Source organism: Apteryx rowi, unplaced genomic scaffold (genome assembly GCF_003343035.1).
Source record: "Apteryx rowi isolate R43461 unplaced genomic scaffold, aptRow1 scaffold_5, whole genome shotgun sequence".
Lineage (NCBI taxonomy): Eukaryota > Metazoa > Chordata > Aves > Apterygiformes > Apterygidae > Apteryx > Apteryx rowi.
Genome location: NW_020450760.1, coordinates 8,861,163 through 8,877,516, shown reverse-complemented (window position 1 = coordinate 8,877,516; position 16,354 = coordinate 8,861,163). Strand labels below are relative to the sequence as shown.

Here is a 16,354-nt window from a genome sequence, read left to right as displayed (position 1 = left end):
TTGCTGGTACAACTCCATTGACTTCAGCAGCATTACACCTGGGATAGATCCAGCCGTAACTGTTTCCATTAAGGTAAGTGGAAAAGAAGTGTACTTGCTGTCTTAACTTTACTTTTCAATTGATCTGTTCTGTTCTATTCTGTGTGTTTCATTGCAATCAATAGGAATATATCTATTAGAGAAAGTTACAGCAGAAAACATCTAAATAGCTTTTGAAAAAAACTTGGCTTCTCAATTTATAATGAATGTCAGGGACATGAGAAGGTAGCAGACATGCAGTGTGCACTGAAGTGCTTTATCTTTTGAAGGAGGATAGATGTAAGCAGCTACCGTAAATGTTTTTATGTATAAGCTACATTATAGTAAACAGAGATCTTACTCAAAGATCTGCTCTTGACAGGAGATGTGAGCTGCCATCTCTGAACAATGTCAAAAACAGCTCAGATGTTACAGGGATGGACACCATAAACACTTAACCTGGAGTAGATAAATAGTTAGATTAGGAGGAAATAAACAACTTTTGGGGGATTGTGTTCCAAATCTCTCCTACATCATGTTCGGCACTGTACCACATCAGCCATGCTTCTTCTAGGCAGAGAGGTAAGACTATAGGAAACTTATTTACATATCAAGTGCTTGTTTTCTTTTCCAACCCTTCCAATGCTTCTTGCTTCAACTCTTCTTTATATGCTATCCAGGCATTCTACTGCTAAACCAATGTGCATTACTCTAGCTGAAATACCACCCAAAGCACTACTAACTGAGCCATTTTTAATAAGTGATCTTGGAAAAAATCACAAATTAATCTTCTGGATCACTTTCAGTCATTGAGGCTGTCATGAAATGAGATGACATTACCAGAATAGACAGCTTCCAGCATTAAATTTTAGTCGTGTGGCTCTCTTAATTTGAAGTTTGAAATTTCATTTAAATCTCTGCCTCAGAACTGCACAAATACCTACTAATGCTAGCCATTATTCTAGATTTTAGTTATTTCATTTCATTTCAGTGGTCAGATTTTCAGCACTGGCATGCATCATTGCACTGGCAGCATCCGAAAGGTGGTGTTGCAGGTCCTGCCTAGCAGGGTGCAGCTCCTCAGACTGGGACAGGCAATGGGGAGACCAAGAGACACAACACAGCAACGTGAAATTACAGTTGCATCACTCCTGTGTACGTACGCTCTTTATCGTTTTCAGATGTGGAATGGGGCTTTTTAGACTGCTCCTTGATTGAGAGGTTCATCTGTTGCTGGAATACTACTATGCTCACCTACAGCTACAGCACTTGCTCTCTTGCTTATGCCTCTGCTGACAAAAGCAGACAAGTTTAGGCTAGTCTTAGTGCTATGAAGGATCAGGCACAGTAGTATATCCATGTCCCATCTCTTCCCTGGTATAAAGGCAATAGTCTCCTCTGTCACGTACTGGAGATTTACACATGCTCTCATTGACTTCTTGTTTGAAGGCTCCATTACAAAATTCAAAAGGATTATACCAGTTCTAACTATTACGCAGATCCTTCGCAATTTATCTCATGTCAGCTCAGTCAACATCAGTGACCAGGTCCCAGGTGCTAATGGCCATCATTTAAAGGTTGCTTTTAATGCACAATCAGTCAAGGAAAAAGCAATCATTTTAAGGGATACTATTATATTGATTTAGTTGGCATCACTGGAATGTCTTACCATAATGCATGAGATATTCATGACCAGTGTGTTACCCTGCTCCCTGCAAAAATATTCTGAAGATGTACACCATGAGGCAAAAAGAATTATATCTAGAAAGAAGCTTTTTCAGCTCTTCATATTTGCTTACTCTTCTTTTAAACTGAGTATCATTCACTTTAACTTACATATTCTGAACAACTATGCAGCTCAGAGTAATTCAATTTTCCCACCACAATCAACAAAAATGTTCTTCTCTTGATCACTCCAGTTCTTACATTACTGTGTGGCCACTTCAGTGTCAAATTTGGTCTTCCCTGCAATACCCAAATGCTTCTAACACAATTTGCAGCCTACTCGGAGAGTACCTTCTTAGAAATAATGTTAATCAGGATAATTTCTCCTCTTACTTCAAGGAGCTCTTGATTGGGTGCTTTCAATCAGCTGTTATAGTTACCTCTGGATTTCTGAAGTTCTTATGGTGAAATGGGACAATGCCATTTAGCAGTCAGAGAGCATGTTTAATGGATCACACTAATCTCAAGGAGGGCCTATGAAACTCTAATTTGTCAGGTTTCATTACATTCAATAATGACTGTAATTTTCCTGAAGCATTCTGCTCACTAGAAAATTATGTACCATAGTTTTGCACCCCATTTTGCCTAATACTGTATTCAGAAAAACTGAAGGCATCTAGATCTTCCCTGCCACTACCCAGAACAACAGACCTGCGAAAGAGGGGTTAAGAGTTCACTGTCAAATGTATTTATCTCAAAAGCAGGTATAATTCTTTTGCAAACAGCTAAGTGTCAGTACAAAGCCAAGCTGATTCAGAGTAATAAAAGCACTTCTGTAAAGCTTTTAGGTGACATTATATCCCTCACAAGCTTTCTCCACCCTTGCTTCTCCTTTATCATCCAATACCATCATTACCTTGACCAATCTGCACATTATTTTCTTTCCAAACGGATCGATTTCAAAACAACTCATCTGCACTAATGCTCAGTACAAGTTTGGGTGATTCTACTATTGTTTCAATTATTTCTTTGAGGAAAATTCGATCCTGTCAAGCCATCAAAGCTTTTATCTCTGCTAAAGATGCCTGAGCTACAATTGCCATTGACAGATCAAGAGTTTCTTCTGAAGCTCTCCTTGCAGTTGTAGCACCATCAAGTGACAGAGATGTTCCAGTTTATTTTATTACACATAATATCTGTACATTAGCACATTAAATAGGTGAGCTGTTAAAATAACTTAGTCCTGTACATTTCTGATGGAAGATGTGCAATCCCAGTAGATGGCTTAGTGATCTTCCTGGGTTTGATGTGCTGTGGTAAGGGAATGGCTTCCCAAAGATACCAGGGAGCAAACTGAGAGTTACATACGGTTTCAGCCCAATTTCCAGGGGCTGCTATTTGTACAGCTAATTCTAACTGATTTGGAAGGGAGAGCAACATTGATCAGCATTCAAAAGTGAACCTGTCATACTTTCTCAGATGTCTGCAGGGATCTGGCCTGGCAGTCCATGAGTAATGCAGACTGTGCAGATGAGAAAGCCCCAGGCAAAAAGAGAGTAACCACAAAGGAATAAATAGAGTAAAATAGATGATTTTCCAGTTGTTGCTTGTGTAGTTAGTTAGTCTGCTGTACCTTTACACCTCCTCACTCTGAGATAACAGTGCCTGGATGCTCTAAAAAGAGAGACTGCAGGATGGCTCTGTCCACAGCACTTTGAAAATCTATTCATAAGGCACTATATATGAATAGGTGCAAAGTAATTTGATTATAAATGTCTGTGGTTAAATTTTAAATTCTACGATCATCTCCCAGGATCATTTTACATAAAACCTTGTCAGCTACATTAAGGAACAGTGTTTACCAAGATGTACCTTTCACACAGTCTAATGCAATGTCACTGGAAAAACGTCAGCTTGGTCAGAGATTCTCACTTTTAGATTTATTCTGCCTGCATTTATATATTTTTCCTAACATAATTCAGATACTCATGAAGGTGCCATAAAAACAGCTTCTAAGTACGAGATCAAAGAGAGATACTTTCTTTTCATTATTGTCTTTAACATGCCAGTGTGGTCCTGGACAAACCATTCTGTCTTCACCAAAAAACTCCTGAGCAGTAACTGTAGCTTTCTTACACTGGGCAGTTAGTACCAGTCCAAAATAAACGAGGAGGAACTCAACTCTGCAAAAATGATGTCTGAAATCTAGTCAGAGCACAAGCGCACTCCTTTATTTTAATCCCTCCAAGATTGCAACAAGCACAATTTTGCACACACAGATTTTTCAGTTCTCATACAATACCCAGATGTGCATATCTTTACGCTGTGCTCACCTGAATTTACTTTAAGATTGCCTTATTGCCCCAAGAGAGTACCTGCTGGGGAGTAGGAAATCAGTCCTATTCAAAGCAAAGGATTCAAATGTTTCTTCAACTCGTAAATGGCTGGAGCTGTATGCAAACTCTGCAGCTCAGCCCATCACCAGATATCTAGAGACACCTTAGTATGCCCAAGCAAATACAGTAAATAACCCTACTATTTCTACATGCCATTCTCATTCTGATTTGAAAAGCTTTTCAGTGAAACTTGCTTTGCACTCTCCGAATGCAGAAACAGCTCTCTATCTAGCAATGTTTTGTTAAAATGCTTCAAACCGCCCTTAGTCCTCTATGCTGAGGGCTGATGCATGTTCACTTATAGGAACAACTCTTAGGCTTAAACCCCCATTGATGAAAAAGCCAGTTTGTTGTTCACTGGTTTAACATGAATTTAGCATGGAACAGAACATTTTTGAAATGTCCCCCTTGTTCACATTTGTGACTTGGGCACCTGGGAAATTCAAGCCACTTTGAATGATGTTGATTGGCATCAGCCGATTTAGAGCAAGCACAGGATGTTGTCTTACTGGTAGAACATCAGAAATAGCAGGATGTCTTATATTGACATATTGGTCCCCCTTTACTAGACACATGGGATCAAAGTCATCCCTGGCGTAACTCCATAACCTTCAACAGACAGGACAAATTTGGCCCCATATGCCAATGGCAGCTGGGGACTACAATTGTTTTCCTCTTATCATCCATATTTGAGGATACAGGGCCTGATTTTCTGCTTGCAAAACAACTGGAGATTTTTGTGTATGTGAGATGTAAGGCAAACAGTTAGTATTATCATATATGGCCCTGGTATGAGTGTTATGGTCATCTGTGGCACATATCTAAATTTTAAATTAAGTACATGCTATAAATAGTCTGTAAAGAATCAAGCTGGAGATTATTTTATCAGACATTCAGCAATCTGTTCAACTGACTTCCCTGCTTACTAAACATGGCATCAGACTCCATTTTGAATGTACAATTATGTTTTCTTTATGTAGCATCTCATATCATCTATTGTATTCATATAGAGAGAAGCAGCTCGTAAATACCATTTCGTATTCCAAACAATTTGCTATCGGCAACTACATCATTACTTTGTTCAAATAAATTTACATAAATCATGATTAGAATGTTTTATCTTAGCAACTTTATTTTGCTCCCAGAGCATAAGTTAAATGTGTGCTCAAAGGAGAATATTTTAGAGGGAGTTATTCCTGAACTGTTTATGAGACAGGATTAGACATTTCCATCTAATTTTTCATTCATAATGTAATTTCTTTAGTTTTCTCTGTACATTTAGAAACCACATGTCTAATTTGCAGGGGTTTTCCTTGAAGCGGGCAATAGAATAGATGACTATGCCACAATCTGTTCATCCATCAGTTGGAGTTTCCTTTGACTCACTTGGCATTGTGTTCTAAGCGCTCACTGCGAAAGGCCAAGAACGACAGTTAAGTCCCACTTGCTGCTTGATATTATTATATTATAAGCAAACTGTTGTTGTTAACCAAAATCTGCAAATAAAGTCATTGGAAGATACATCTATTTCTAGTAAATATTTCTGTGTTTAGATTAACTGAACAGAGCTAGTCCTCACTAGTTCAGATTTACAGGTCTGCACCCACCAATGCATCTCATAATGAAATGCATTATTGTTTGTATTATTTAATCACTAATGCATACATCCTATTCATGCTTGACTTGCGCACCACAGTGGGTGACATCAAGAATAAAACCAGAGGTTGCAGTCACTCAGCAATATCACTCCAGCCAAACTCTTGCACCCTCCGAAGCCTGAAAATATGGTAGACTTGGCCCACATGTGCACGGGGTAGCCAGCCTGGCTCACAGCAGGATGGCCAGCCCGGCTCATGGTGGGACAGCTCATGGTGGGAAGCTTTGCCAGCGACATGGCTCCTGAGGCTCGCGGGGCTCCACAGGCTCCGACCCTCCRTGCTGCATCTCCTGCGTGCTGCCGACCTGCCCAAGGAGAGCTGAGCTACTCCTCTGGTGAGCTCTCAAATTGAGATACAAGCTTTTAAGCACAAGGCATGTCAGGTAAAACTTGATTCTTACTCCCACCCCAGGCACTCGCCACTCAAATTTAACTGTTTAACTGTTTTTATCATTGCTCCCACTTGCCCTCTCCTACATTTCTTTGTGACCAGTTGTAGAGTTGCTTTATTCCCTCAACTCCCGTCCTAGGAAAAAGTGAACCCAGAGTAAGTGTTTAGAGCCCAAGTAAAGACCTCAGAAAATAAAGAAACTGGAACAAGAACTTTCGTTAAGCTACATTGCTACCATAAATCACATTTGTCTAGGTAAGAAACATCTCTTGACCTAGCAAGCACAGCTACCAATTTTTTCCTTATAAACACCAAGTATCTCACTAGAACCGTCATCTACTTTAAACAGGTTGTAAGACATAAGATTTCACCTTGTTAGATTAAAATTGCTATATATTACATCTTTATGTTTATAAAAAGATAACTTAAACCAACTTGCAAGGCTCATGACTAGCAACATAATGAACTAAATCTTAGATCAGTCTTAAATCTGTATTTTAACCATAGGAAACATATTCACCCTGCAAGATGACTCTAGAAAAAGAACACAAAATATAGCAGCCCCAATTAAGAGAGAGGTACTAAGTATAACTCATGTGGCACATTCAACCCATGATGGGACCTACAGTCCTAGTCTCTGAGAAAGCCTCTTGTCATATTCTGACTGCATGGCAGGTGAGACATGGATATGTACTGTCTCCACATACGTCTGGGTTTCTCTTGAAATGAAACCCAAGTATGTGGACAGGAAAGGGCATTACAGTCTAGATGATCAACAGAGCGCTCCTAACAAGCACTGTGGACACAGCCATAATCTTGCTAAATATTATAATGCAGAAAATTTGATGACAACGCTTACACTACGCTTTTTCTTGTAGACCCACAGGAGCACCACGTGTGTGATTTCACACTTACTCCTCATGTGTTTCCCAATCTGGTCATCTCTGGCGTCCCTCAGTTGTCAACTGATCAGTGGGAGATCAGTTTAAAGGGGAATGTAAAAGGCAGTAGAAGCAGGGACATAAGCATTAAAGCTGAGATGTCCGGATCAAGGTTCAATGCAAACTCAGTCACCCCCATTGGTGTTTCATCTCAGTCTTGACCACAGAGAAAAGCTGGAGTTGTGCAATCTGGACCTACACCTGGGTCTAGCCATGAGAAGAGACTCAGCCCAGAGGAGTTCACCTCCAAGCTCTGATGACTTCAGGTTAGCACAGACAATTCTCCGTTATTTGGGATAATGGGGTGGGCTGGGCAGATAATGGAAAACCTCTTGCAGAAGAGTCCCTGCATAGTGCTCTCACCCTTTGCCAAACTGGGAATGGGAAAGGCATCACACAGTCTGTGCCCGCTGGCTTCGCCTGGCTCCAGAGAGGTTTATTATCATGGGCTCCAGATCATAAAGAAACTGCCAGATAGTGCTGGTGAAACCAGGCTGGTTTGGAAAGTAGCACAGCTGTGCTTGTGGGACACATCACCACAGCCAGCACACACAGCTGGACCCCTGCACCTCCATCCCTGCGGACTTCCAGCCCCGAGCAAGCACCTATGCAGGGAACGAGGGCACAACGGGTGCACTCTGCCCGGAGGAGGGGGGAGACCCCTGCAAGGGGTTCTCAGAAAAGACTTTGACAGTCATGGCCTGATGTCCCCACGACCCACTTGGCCTGGAGACGCGCAGCACCTCAGCTGGCACTCACGTGTCCTCTCCCTGCGAGCCTGGCCGCCTGGGGAAATACACAGCCCGGCCCCTCGGAAACCAGCAGAATTTTGTTTAGAGCGGGAGGACTGAACRTGCAAGTCAATCTCCTCACTTACACTTAATATAAGTATACCATATATACTTATAGGTCTGGCCGGATCTGCTCTCAAGCTAGCATATCATAGAAAATTGCTTCAAATGTAGAGACTTTCCATTCCATAACCACGGTGATACCATGTGAATAGTAAGTAACTAAATACTGGGAACCTACTGAAGCTTCAGTAATACAGCCATGGAAGATGGCAATAATTTATCATCTCTGCAGTAGTTTAATCCCAGATGCACCATTTGCTAATTTATTTCCATATGTACCTGGCAGACAGATTAATCAGCCATCTCTCTCTGAAACCTAGACTGCACTTTATCCCTTTAGTAAGCAAGAGAAAACAAATGTACACAGCAAAATAAGAGTCTCTCACAGAGGAGCTCTGTCAACCTTTATGGCTTTCACTTTTTTTTTTTAACTTAAAAATGACTTTTCAGAAATGTAACTCCAAAATCAGCTTTCACATCAGTGCATCTTGCCATCTCTTGAAGTGTCTTTGCTAACATTTGTGCAAATGAAGGCTGAGGCACTGAGAGGACATCCTCTGTACTTTTGGAGCCAGCTGGAGAGAACAGTGTGGTCCAAGGAGGGGGCAGAGCCTGGCCCTGGCCCTGGGTCATCCCCGGGTCTGGCAGTGACTCCTCAGAGAGCCGGCTCTGTTGTTTCACCTCTCTGTGCCGGGGTTTTCAGATTTGTAAAATCAGGATAATAATGTTTTATAAAACATTTTGAGCTCCACTGAACATCTGAACTAATTACTGTTATCAGCAATAATGCGCTTCCGATGTGCTTAGTCCTTCTTCTGGAAAACTCGGCGTTTCCCTGCAAAGGGGCAGTACTTGAGGGAGCTGAACAGCTGTTACYACTTCAGTGATGCTACTGGTAATAAACACAGTGCTGATTTTATGCCTGGTGCCCTTTAAGGATCTGTTTGAAATCCACTCTTTATTTTGATTATAAGACAACATTATCTGTATTAAACATAATTAGTCATATTATTCTATTTGCCAATACAAGTATAGTCACTTCACAAGGCAGGATGGAGCTGAACGAAAGTGCAACATGGTCTGAAACTGAATGAGATTAAATAAACGGGAGCTAGCACAACCCACTGAAGGGATGTGGGCTCCAGACAGCTCTTTGCCACAGACTTTTTTTATGAAGTGTGGCAGTTGCATAATCACTCTGTGACGCTGCTCCCTCTGTATAGCCTTAACACGTACATGCAAAATGTTATATTAAAACATGAAAGAGTAATAAAATGATTGCTGCCTATGAAATGATTTATGAACTTCAGTATCCTCCTAACAGTTACAATAATCAAAATACATAAATATTTGGATACACTACTGACAGATGGTTTATACTAGAATAATCATACTGAATATGCCAGTTTTCAGAATCAGCTTATTCAAGAGTTGGCATATTTCAGGGGCTTTTTGCTACTAAAATAAGCACCTTGTAGTTGATCCTCGCAAAGTTTATTTTCACAAATACAGTGCAGCCTTTTGATAGCAAAGCTACTGGGCTTGTCACCGTAAATGTACTATAGCCAGATAACAGTATTTCAATTCTCCTCCTTTGCTCCGCCTATGTTTTGGCTAAAAACACAGTAGCTACACTTCTTACTAAAAATGAGATTCATAGAATCAAGGAGCTAGTGTCTTGCTAAAGTGTAATGGTAGTTTGAATTTGATCCACAAGTTATCTGCAACATAAACTTTTTCATTTGCAAAATTACAAAGAACAATCTATTCTTTTATCTATGTTCCTCTTCCTGCGAGTCTGAAAAATTTATGGGTTTAAGCGAATGCTGGTCTATTTTACTTCCAAATCTGTGGCATGAAAACATGCACTTTAAGCTCACACATGCTGAAAGAAAAATGTTGGCAGAAACACCATTAAGATGCAGCCTTCTCCGGACRGACAGGGAGTTCCTGGGCTTGCTCGAAGGTGCCCAAGGTTTCTAGGGAGCAGGGACACGAGGCAGAAGACACAAATATCGTCCTACAGGTCTGGGGCCTGACTCYGCTTACACCGATGACAACAACCAACCGCTTACCCATGTCACTGGAAATAATGAATTTTAATTAATAAGAATTAAGATRGTTACAGAGGACAAGCACATGTGTTCGTCTCTGCAACCAGCAAAGTGGCAGCCTATGGCCCAGCCAAGGAAACCCCTGTGGAGCAGCCACTGCGTACCAGCCCAGCGGGGGGATGGCGGTGAGGTGGGACGTGGGACCCGTGGGAAGACAGCAGAGGACGGGACCCGGCACGCACCCGGGAGYGGGGAGGCTGCACCGCCACATCCCCAGGAGGTAACGGTACTGCACGAGCCCGTCCCCGCGCCGCCGAGCCCCGGGACGTCTCCCGGCGGTGGTGGGGCGACTCTCCCGGGATGTCTCTAACAGGCCCAGTCTTCCTCATTAGCAAGTCCATAACAGATCGGCTGCAGCCCTGTCGGCTGATAATTCCTCTCCCCAAAAAACATACCACAGATTTCAGAAAGGTTGTTTAGGACGCAACACTCAACAATCCATTTCAGTGGATAGTAGCTCGTGGTAAACAGACAAATTTAAAAGATTAATAGGCGTTCATTTATTACGTTACACTCTTCCATTTTCCTAGACAATCAGATTGGTAAATTAGAGGCACAATTTTCYACCAATTAATACCAGATGTGACACATTTTGACATTAAAAGAGTAAATATAAAAGAACTGTCAAATATTTCATATCCCTAACAGAATATTGTCTAACTGGAAAAGCTAAAATTTGCACACCTAAGCCATATTCTAAAATTCAGATACAAAAGACACCAACATTTCCAATAACTATATATTTGTATGCTATACATCAACTTTTCTTCAGTCGCTAACATCTTTCCCAAATACACGTTATCTAAAAAACCCAAACCCTGAAGGAATAATTATATCTATATTCAAGTACAGGACATACTGTCATAACATAAAGATAGGTGCCAAGTAATAGAAAATGTCAAAGACAAACCAGGGTCATTGCACATTTTTGGTGCGGTACAGGAAAATGATATTTACCAAAACTTTTAGAAAAGAAAATGTAATGCAAAATTGTGGTTTGATGGCTTTTATAACCTGTTGACCTGATACTTCTCTTTTGCAACTGTTTCCACGTTAAGACACTAAAGCATTAGTCACCATACGGTCTAAAGTACATGAAGGTTCACCAGTGGCTGAGCTCTTGTGTTAGGACAGCTCTCTGCAGTCTCTGTGTGCCGAGAAGCCCAACGCCCCGGGTGACCGTGTGCCTCGAAGACGTCGCTGGAAGGTGCTTCCTCCCTCTTCATTCATTCAAATTTCATTGCATTCAATTGCCGCGACCGATTCAACGAAGCCCATGTGACCACCTTCCTCTGCCGTCGGGGCGCCGCAGGTCCCTGCACGCCGGGTGGCCGTGGCCGGGCCTGGGCCCAGGGGCCCTCCGCTGCGGAGCGCAGGCCACGGCAACGCGTGCGGCCCGCGCCGCCCCGACGCCTCCGGCCCCAGCCCCGGGGGAGCCCGGTGCTCCTCTGCCCGTCCTCCTCTCTCACTTCTATTTCCCCCCCTCCCCACATTATCAAATGAATGCATATGGCAGCACCTGGAAATATCCCTTGCTGGAGCGTGGCGAGCCCGCGGCTTTAGGAAAACCCGCCGGCTACCCCACTAAATGGCACGCCGCCACCCTGGCCTCCCTCTGCTCTTTGCTCCTCGGGGAGGGCGGCAGAGGAGCCACGTGCGGGAACGAGGCACGGGCACGTCGCCCCCAAACAGCCCTGCGGCCCTCGCAGGGCTCATCGGCTGCTCCAGAGCGCCGGACCCCGCAACGGCCTTTCCAAGTGGTATCCAAAGTGCCAGCTCCCACCCTCCCCTCACATCCAGGTCAACCAGTAGAGGACAGTGCTGTCCATGGGGGCAGAAGGCTGAAGATGGACTCGTGGCACAGAGATGCACAAGGATCCTTCAGCTCTTCCCAGGAGGTGCTACGGTGACAGCCACAACGGTCCTGCCCAGCTCCAGCTGCTCTGCAGCTCTCAAGAGTCCTCCCTTTGAGGCATCACAGTGCTTTCCACACATAGGTGGAAAGGGACGCGTGGTGCACCCCAGCTCCAAGACCGTGCTGCAGGGCACCTCACTGCCCCCGTCTTTCCGAGGATCGTGCTGGCAGTCCCCGTGCTACCAACAACTTTCTGCCCGCCTTGGGGGAAGTTGCTGAACCTGCCAACGTCTTGCTTAGCTGTCCATAAAACAGCACCAACAGTAACCGCACTGGTGTTACCCTCCACCCTAGTAGAAGGTAATAGTCATTTCACAGAGTGTGCTGAGACCCTTGGATGGGGCTGGCTACAGATTTTCAAGCTGTTCCTGCTTGCAAAGGGATCCAGACTTAGGCAGAGACATTTGAGAAGTTTGGGGATTCCCTGTTACCATTTTGCCTTGCTACAGACAGAAATCTCCACAGATTACAAGGAGATCATGTGTGCAAACTGAACTTCGGTCCAAACAAACTTCAGCAAGTTCATAAGGAAAAACTGCACAACCTCAGTCTGGCAAATGATGAGAAAGGCTGGAAGACTGCAGAAATTGGGGGCCTAGTGATGGGGCATGCCAGTGCAGGGAGGCATACCTGCTCTCTACCATCTTTTGGACTCCCCAAGTAAGCACAGCTCCGTGGGAGCCGGCGGTGCTGCCAGCGGTGTGCCTGCTCAGCTGTGCGATCCAGAGGAGAGACAGGGAGCTCTGGGAGCAATTAAATCTCATCTACTTTTAACTCTGCATCAGTCACAGTTTTGGGGAGGAGGGAACATACTGTACAGTAGCTCTCTTTTACTTTAATTACAGTCATATCCCTTTTTCCATATAGCCCCGAATGGCATGGATTTTTGATATAAGCTGAAGGTGACTTTGTGAAGAAGGAAGTATCCCCTTTGCACACTGCACTCCCCGGCCCAGGCCCTCCGGCAAATCTCCCTGTGAACTTTCCCAATTTGTGCTGCAGAGCTGAACTGGAACCACAGAGTCCCTTACTGGTATCACACAGCCCTCCCTCCTTTTATTGTTTGCCACCAACTCCAGTATCACTTCCCAAATGCACCAGGTAGCGATGGCTGCACACTTCAGGATCCACCACTAAAGGTAGAATAAAAGGGAGCTCAACAAGGAAGATGCCTGGAAAAAGAGAGACTTTTCCCATCAGTATTGCTTTCTGCACCCAGGATAACACACCAGCAGACAGACCTCCGCTGTAATTACATGCTGCTGGTGAAGTCATTTAAGTAAAATGTGTCTGGATGGAAGTCACTCTCCCTCTTATCTATTATCATGCTCACAATGAACGTGTTTCTCAATCACAATCATATGTCATGTTTTGCCAAGACAGATGGATATCTGACACATTTTCTAGTTGCCGGACTTACTAGACCAAATCTGTTACTCATGGGAAGCTTCTGCTGCCTTCAGCAGAAGTTTTGCCTGATTAGAAGTCATGGACTTTGCCTGCCTTTTGACCCAAATGAACTAGCTCCATCAGACCTCCAAAATCTGCAGGGACAGTCAGCCACAACAAGAAAAAGTTGGACTGAAAAGACGTATCTCCAGCAACATTACTAGGAATAGGCAGATGGCTTCCCACAGGGTCTTGGATCCAAAGCAAACAGTTAATTGGTGAGTGGGAAGAGCCCACATCCCTGCTGGCCCTCCAACCTCTGTGGCAGAATGAAACACAGTCTGGGGCTGCAGGGCAACTTCCGAACCTGCCCCAGCCTCTCTTGGGAAACTTTCCTTTGGAAAGATGCGGGGATAGGGCACAAAGCAGAATCAGAGCCCAGGCAGAAAGATCTCTCTTCTAGTCTTTTCCCATGGAATGGCAGTGGGGGGCAGAGGGGAATGGACTTTAAATGGTTTTGCAAGAAGAGCCCAGACGAAAGCAAATCAGCTACAACTGAGAAAATCCAATCTACTTAACTGTCCTACACAGAACTAATTTTGCCCAGCGCAGCTGTGACCTTCATGAACATCAGGTCAGTAGCAGCCTTACTATCACCAAATGAAGGTGGAAGATAGTCATCTCTTACCAGGACACCACAATGTCAGGGAGAAAAGAGCCCTTCTATAAGGCATGGTCTCTGGATCAGGAGAAATGTTACTGGAAGATTACACTGCAAATCTAATCCCTTACCCCTAACGCTCTGCAATCTGATATATGAATCAGCCTTTCATCAGAGGCTGACAATTGCTGTATTAGGCAATTTGACCAATAGATAGGGAATGAGGTTGGCAGCTTTATCAGTCAGCTCAGAGGCACAGGTGAATGCCCATGCTCTTTCCAATGAGGAGTCCTCACACATGTTTATCCATGTACACATTGTGGCACAGCCAGGTGAAGAGTTTTTTAAAGGGACTTATGTTTTCCATCATGCTGGTACAAATGTCTGTCTCCTAACCGTCTTATCTCTGGGTATCTGTAGGATGCCTGACTGCTTTCTGTCTTTAACACTTTCATGTTCAAAACCTCACTGACTTTAAGCAATCTCATTCACTCCTCCCAGAAAAGGGAGCACAGTACAGGCAAACTGTGGAAAGAGTCACGTCCATTAACTTTAGCTATTGGGCATCAGGCAATCAGATAGTCATCAAGGTCCCATCTGCTAAAGAGAGAGTAGGTCAAAGGAGCAAAGGAGCCAAGTGATTTGCCCCAGAATATTTGGTCAATTAGTGTTCCTAATTAGTGACTTGTTATCAACAGACGTTACTGGAGTTACCTCTGTACATTCAAATAAACAGCATGAGGTGGGGACTATAAGGTTTGTATTTCTAACCTCAATAGCTAAAAAACGTGTATCTTACTTTCATAATCTTAAATCAGGAATAAGCTCATCACAAACCAGCATATAAAAACTACTTTGAAACCACAATCAGGCCCATGAACTACAAGAAGTTGTTAAAAAGTACTCAGAGCATATATCATAAAAATGGGTTTTATATCCTTGTCTGCGCTAGACAAGTGATCTCAGAGTGCACAAAAACTACCTGTATCACAGACTAACAGTTTTCAACCAGTGAAACTACTGTTACATTCTGTGAATTACTTTTTAGGTATCTGCAAAAGGTAATGAGGGAAACTAAACCTGTTGTCAGTAGGTTTACATGTACTGTACAAGCAATCCGCATTGCCACCAAAATTTTTGAAGCAGTCCACAGTGGTAAGAGGTATAAGACCACTGCTGGAGGTGTCTTTGTAAATGGTTATGGRGCAGAGCTTGCCATTTATCTTTGCAGCAGATAAATTAATTTGGATTTTGAAAGAATAATCTGGCCAAAGGGAAAAACATGCTAAAGTTTCGTTTTAATTTGATTTGATTTGTTCAGTTCCTGTCATTTTAATAGAAATAAATAGCTGATCTGATTACAACCACCATGCATATGTACCATATGCACAGTACATAATAGGCCTCAACAAAAGCAATGTCAGTAGCATAGACTTTACCTCTAACCCTTTTTTGTTATTGCATGATCTGTTTTATCACAAATCACTGTTATCACATGATTTGTTATTATACAATCTTTTTTCATCACACTCAGAGTCTTGGCCTCTTTTATTAATCAAATGGCAACATTGAACTGTAAGCAATAGAAGGACCAATAATTACTATTTGTTTAAAGGAGTAGATCAAGAAGGACAGAAAATGTACTGGAAGTAATAGAACTGATCAGTGCTTAGACTTTCATCAAATTAACCAGAGAATCACAGTAACCAAAAACCAAGTTTGGTGGAAGGCTTTGTAACCAGAGAATCAATTTGACATTCAGACAGATGAAAACAGTCATGCTTGTCCACAACTGTCTTACCTCACACTATTGTAGCCACTCTAGGAATTGCCACTGATTTCAGAAAGTACATGTTCACACTCCTGCTTTCTGAAGTCTAGTCCCAGGCTGTCCTCTTGTGAGAGCAGGGTACCTTCAAAACATGGATTTCATTGCTTTGCAGAGAAATGCATATAAACTGATGGCTGGAAGTGATAACTTAAAGCTGATTACAATTGAAACTAACAATAATTTATTACAATTAAAACTAACAATAATTTACCAATGGAACAAACTACCAAGGAAATCAGTGAACCTACATCTTGGGATCTCTGTCATGTCAGGATAYGAATCCAAGCACCTTTTAATAAAAGACCAGTTACTGGGTGTGTTACTTGTCTGAATTGCATGGGATGTCATGCTACCTTGCATACTGAGGTCTCCTCCACCTAGAACTTGGGACTCTAGGAGTGATGTGACAGAATGACTGCTGTGCTCACTTTATGATACACGAGATGTGAAACGTTCTTGACTTTTTCCAAATCAGCAAACATTTTTTTTTTCCTGTAGCAATCTCAAGTCTTGACTTCCCCT

General features: G+C 42.9%; 1 protein-coding gene across 2 annotated transcripts in view; it reads right to left on the bottom strand.

Moving 5' to 3' along the window:
* FOXN3 (forkhead box N3) overlaps positions 1-16,354 on the bottom strand; it is a 221,689-nt gene that overhangs the window by 160,027 nt on the left and 45,308 nt on the right. The window contains exon 1 of one of the 2 annotated variants that reach the window (XM_026079704.1): positions 15,803-16,063. The exons of the other annotated variant lie outside the window; for it this stretch is intronic. The gene's annotated coding sequence lies outside the window, so the exon portion shown is untranslated. Of the gene's footprint in view, positions 1-15,802; positions 16,064-16,354 lie in introns of those variants that run through there. 2 annotated transcript variants of the gene reach the window in all.